At 39.9% G+C, this 5,977-nt stretch overlaps 1 long non-coding RNA gene across 1 annotated transcript; it reads right to left on the bottom strand.

The window, feature by feature from the left end:
* Window positions 1-717: 717 nt before the first annotated feature.
* Window positions 718-3,774, bottom strand: LOC145452520 (uncharacterized). The gene is made up of 2 exons (XR_013919412.1): window positions 3,554-3,774; window positions 718-3,482 (listed from the first exon to the last, which is right to left on the bottom strand). It is a non-coding gene; the product is annotated as an uncharacterized LOC145452520 (long non-coding RNA).
* Between the last annotated feature and the right edge of the window lie 2,203 nt (window positions 3,775-5,977).

Raw genomic sequence — 5,977 nt, 5'->3', positions numbered from 1 at the left:
TTGGCTACTGCTGTACAACTTGCAGAGGTGGTCAGTAACGAAGTACTTCTACTTTTTGGAAGTACTCAAGTAGTTTTCCTCTACTTCTGCTACTTACTCAAGTAGATCTGATTTTCTCTACTTCTACTTCATAATATTTTGTGATATACTTACTAGGGTTGGATTATCCGGATAACGGTTAACCGGTTAACCGGTTAACCGCAGGTATTTTCACTATCTGATATCCGGATATTTTTCTGCCGGTTAACCGGATAAAAAAGAATCGTTGCTAATGCATTTTACACGTTTTAGTAAGCTTCAATAAGTCGTATTCAGTGTTGGCACGGCCGATTAACGAGAAGCGTGTTGCCAATTAGCGAGATGCGTCTGTACACATTGCACAATGTAATGTGACGCGATCTCCTGCTGAGAAGATCGTTAAATTATTAGGTCATTGATTGCCACGCGCTCGGCTATCGTCTCTGGCCTGATTTATCGCGTCTTCAACAAGCCGATAGTTCCACTGGATTGAAGAATCGCATCTGCAATAGGCCATGTGCAGTGTACACACTATTCCATCGCTGGCCTGCACAATCGCATCTTCATTGGGTTGGTGCTCACGATATTATCGTTGACCTGCACAATCGCATCTGCAATAGGCCTACGAACGATATAATCGCTGGCCTAACCATCTCGGACCCAGCACGCATTGGCTCCTATCTCTCGATGGCTTGTTGACGATATGCCGTTAAGTGTATTCTAATTAGTGATTCTGAGAGTGACACCGCGAAACTGAATGACATCGAATGTTCGCAAAAATGTGCGTGCGTGCAAGCGTAATTGATTTCCGCTGATGATTAATTCGAAAAAAAAATCGAAACCCCCTGATTTTATTTCAGTCCCCCTACATTTTCGGCTGGCTGCGTGCCTGATCACGTGAATTAGAGCGAGGTATGATGTCGGCATCAATTCCAGTATCAGCTAGTCGTCCTTCTAGTACTCTAAACCTAAACATAAGGATGGTCAAAAGGATGCAAAGCCGTTGAAGTTTCCGGCGTACGACCTGCCAACCTTTTGACTCTCTACGAAGCGCTGCTTTCTATTCAGCCCACTTATGTGGAAGCTGAAAAAGCATTCAATGAACGTGGACTCTTTGTTACAAAATTCCGGTCCCGGCTACAGGATCCCACAATTGATGCATCTGTGCTTTATAAAGAGGGCATTGCAGAAGCAGTGAACATTAAATTTGCGTGGTTTTTCTCGTATTCGCTCATACTGCGCGCGTAGGTAGGTACTCTACAATAACACTGTGTAATGATTTTGCGATCCGTTTTACATGCAGACCTAATGAAATCGATTGTCTCACTTAGCAGTTATTATTCGGTTCACCGGTTAGATAAATTCCAAAATATCCGGATATATCCGTTATCCGGATAGTGAAAATTATTGATATCCGAACTAACCCTAATACTTACTTACTTACTTTTCGCTATTTTCAGTTTGTCAAGTAGAAGTAGTTTAATCCCCCAATACGGAAGATAGCCTGAGGAATTTTGGGGCTGTTTTCACGGAGTACCAACATTTAATATTCATAAAAGTCAAGTAACGCCCTGAAATTTTGTTGCGCTTCGCGCACAGTATTTATGGAGTGACCAATATGTTTTCACGAAAGTATCAGTGAATATAATTTAGGTACCGGATTGCTTGGTTCCGTTCACACCGAATTGCCGCCCGTATCAAATATTTTTTCACGGTAAATAAGGCCCACCATAACGTTTGAAACTACCGTTTTGCAATATAGAAATTACGTATCATATCGTAATCTAGCAGCCCATGACGTGTCCAGCTAATCTGGAAAATCCCGCATTTTTTAACGCTACACTTGTTATAGCAGATCACTTTTGAAGCTTTATGGACAAAAGACATTAAATATATTTTCCGCTTTCTATAAGTGGTATTTGTATTTCACATTCAATTCCGAGTATCATACTTTGAGTTCTAATTACGTTCAGCTCTTTTGTCTGCAGAACATATATTGAAGCATAAACGCAACTGCAGTAATTCCTCTATTTTCCGAAAATCAAGTTGCACTAAATATAAATTTTACGATTCATAATATTTGTTATTAACTTATACTAATCGCGCAAAGTGTTGAAACCGTATCCGATACAACTTCCCCGTATTGCTCTTCGCCTAAACTTGGGGCCTTATCATATGGGGTCGGGCGCCATGCCATGATGTTCTCTAAAACGTAGTATTCTACTAAACAAAAGCTTAGTATCGCATTTTCATATCAATACTATAATTTGCATCACATGATGCGAAAAAATGCTTATTCTGTCGAAAATTGATATCTCATGGGATGCATCAATACGAATCAAGCTCTCTGCACCTTCTGCATAGCTCAATTTGCAGCTTTTGACAGTCCATGCGAACAAATTAAGACTGTTTTCAAAACTACTTACTTACTTGAGTAGATTTAAATTCGGTCAATTCTACTTCTACTTCAAGTAGTTTCAAGTTACTTATGGATGAAGTACTTCTACTTGTACTTGAGTAGATTTTCTCGTCGCTACTTCTACTTCTACTTGAGTAGCTTCCTTGACTACTTTGACCACCTCTGATAACTTGTTAACAACACTCAGACTCCGAATTAATTGTCTGGTCTGGCCTACACCGTTAAGGCGTAAGCATATATCCCCTTGCAAGTCCTCGTCAAAATTGTTGACAAAGCCAAAATATTGGTTCGATTGAATTAATATATCATTTCATTGCTCCAGTTGATACATTTGGCGACGCTTAAAAAGTCAGTATGTACTTCAGCATTGTGGCATTATGTGGCCCGAGTCGTCGCTAGGTATCGTGTATATATTAATATATATATCTCTTCACTGAAATTCAGGGTTTAAATTAGCATTATGGCGTCACGTGACGCGACGTCATGAGGTTCACGATCGCGTTCACACAGAACATTTCAAAAAGGTTCGCGTTCACACGAATCTGAACCTTTCAGAGGTTCACACCGTCCCTACAAACTACCCATTTATGCCCGTATTACGAAACGAATGTAACACTCGAATTAAGGATAATTTGCGGAGTTATCCTCTGTTTCGTATTAAAATAGTGTTTTTGTAAAACGGGCATTACTTGCGGTCACACATCGCCGATTTTCGTAATACCGATCGGAACCTGAGCCGCGATGGTATTATGAAATCAATTTCTGCGCTTTGTGAGACCCAGATACTGTTATGGCCGTATTACGAAAACAAGAATTAATTCGAGAATTGCGTAATACTCGGATAGAAACTCGGCCTACAGTAAACTCCGGTTGGTATTACGAAAAAAATGTAATCCGTCGCCTACTCAAAACTCGCATTACATGTAATTCGCGTATTCGCGTCATATATCTTGGTCATATTTGTGATACCGGCAGTTGCGCTTTCAGTGTCCAATTGAGAGTCTGGGATTATGGGATTGAAGTGCGCTGGCTCCATTGCGAGTAGCTGGAAATACAATTGCAATAATCAAAATGAGAATCAATTTTCTTCAGTGAGAAACAACACCATGAGCAAACCAAATGAATTGTCCATCAATTCCCTGCGCCTGAATCACAAAATTCAGGCAGCAATGATATATTCCGATTTCAATTCAAGATTGAGATGTGTTTCAATGTTCACTGATGCCAATGTACACCGAAGAGTGGCAAAAGAAGTAGGCCTACAAACCTGCTGCGAAATTGGAGTTAATTCTTTATCCTTGAAGGATCCACCACCGGTCTTCACATTTTCTTTGCGGATAAATTAGCTTCATCCAATTGTCAATTTGCCGTGTATGGCTGTCCATATTAAACTCAACCTGAATCTTTGTCCAGGCCAACTCCTTGGAATTGTTTGTAAATTTATTTGTTGATTTGTCCTTTAATATAGGCCACTTTTCCACCAAATTCAGCAAAAACTCTTTTTCATACTCTGAATAGTTTGTTCTCTTTTCAACACTTGAATCCATATTTATAATCTTGTGGCTATGAACTAGAGAACTAGAAAAATAGCTAATCGTTAAAAAGTAATAGCTTCACCACAGCACGGTTTACACCACCCACCACCGTCAGTTTTGTAACAATAGCAGATGCAGTACCGTAACTCAAAATTTATTGCAACATAACGATTCATTGATCGTTAGACATCATATGCTTCCTTTAGTAAACCTGAACTGTTCCTTAGGTACACGAATACATAGTGCGAAACAGCCTTGAAATATTTCAAAATTCCCAAATTTGGCACCCTACTGTACGTACGTATTACCTGAGTTATCTATAGTGACATGCTTCTTATGACCGATCATTGATGCTGAAAATCATCGTGAAAACACAAACCGCTGGCGTAACGATAAATTCATGTGCCGGTATCACAAATATGACCAAGATATATGACGCGAATACGCGAATTACATGTAATGCGAGTTTTGAGTAGGCGACGGATTACATTTTTTTCGTAATACCAACCGGAGTTTACTGTAGGCCGAGTTTCTATCCGAGTATTACGCAATTCTCGAATTAATTCTTGTTTTCGTAATACGGCCATTAGTTAGTTGATGGTCAACGAACTAAAGGTTTTTTAAGTAATTCTAGTTCTACTTCTAGTGGCGAATTTTAAAAAGTGAGTAGTTCTAGTTCTGGTTGCCGATGTTGAAAGTTGAGTAGCTTTAATCCTAGTTATACGTGGGAGTTTTAAAAAGTGAGTACAGTTCTAATTCTGGCTGCCGATTTTGAAAATTGAGTAGTTCTAGTTCTAGTACCTAGTTGCGCATTTTGAAAATCCAGTGGTTTGTACACGTCTGTACACGACTAACTCCACTTCTACTGCAACAGTTTCAGAAGTGCGACAACTTTATGCAAACCATATTATCATGTTTGGATCGATTTTCATCATTTTACGTCAGTAGTTCTGAAATCATATAGTCTCCTATAAATGCTATGACGAAATGATATAAAATAGGCTACACAACACAAAATGAGATAGTAGGTATTACATATTCAGTTAACGTGATGGTTGAGCTAGTTTTTGCTCTGCTGGTAGGAAGAGCCGGTCAGTCCCATGTTATACTGAATAACCGCGACATTGCACTTGTTATCGTTTTTCTAAGTAACATAGTTGAAAGCCCATATTTACAACACTATGTTGATGGTAACGGCAATAGCAATGACATAATTATTTCATTACGATTAGGGCATAATTTGTTTAGTTTTACTCAAAACATGGTCGAATTATGGGTTGCTGTTTTTTCATGCAGCTTCAAGAGTTCACTTTCCTTTTTATTAAATTATAATTCCTTTCTTTTGAAAAAGTGGATTACACTCTGGGGGCCATGGTCCACATGTTAGGAACCTTAGTCGCGTTACCGTGCTACGTAGCTTTCGTATCACGGCAACGGAATGATTAGAATTTTCAACCATTTTGGGATCGTTGGTGGTTTCGTGATAATTCCCAAGACCGATCTCGCAATTTCGAGACGTTTCCAATCGTTTGCGCGTCGATCGAGCAACCAAAGCATACCTCGCCCCTCCCTGCCTCTCGAAAGTCTCTACTTCAATATTTTTCATCATTCCCTTCAATGATTAATCTGGACATCTCTCTAGCTAGGTTACTGGGCTCATACAGATAATCGGGTAGATATTACACAACATACGGCCCGCGGGCCGGCTCCGGCTCGAGGACAGCTTCCCGTCTTACATGATAATGTAGCCCGTGGCCCCAGTCTGCCGAGATTCCCCACTGCTTGCTTACTACGTCAAATTTAAGTGACTCTATGTTATTATATACGTGTATTCGCAGCGTGCGAGAGTGAATCTTACGCGTTATAGTTCGTCAAAATGAGAAGACTCGCATTATCGGCGTTTACGATGTACTCAACCCTAATGAATTGATATCCTGGTAAATTTGGAGTACCGGGCTTATCGAACGCCTTGAAATCTTACTTTAGGATTGCACAGTGTGCTAAT

Source organism: Botryllus schlosseri, chromosome 12, assembly GCF_051294905.1.
Source record: "Botryllus schlosseri isolate E-star chromosome 12, Bs_hap1, whole genome shotgun sequence".
Lineage (NCBI taxonomy): Eukaryota > Metazoa > Chordata > Ascidiacea > Stolidobranchia > Styelidae > Botryllus > Botryllus schlosseri.
The sequence above is the reverse complement of the archived record's forward strand: the minus strand, read 5'-3'. Positions and strand labels throughout refer to the sequence as shown.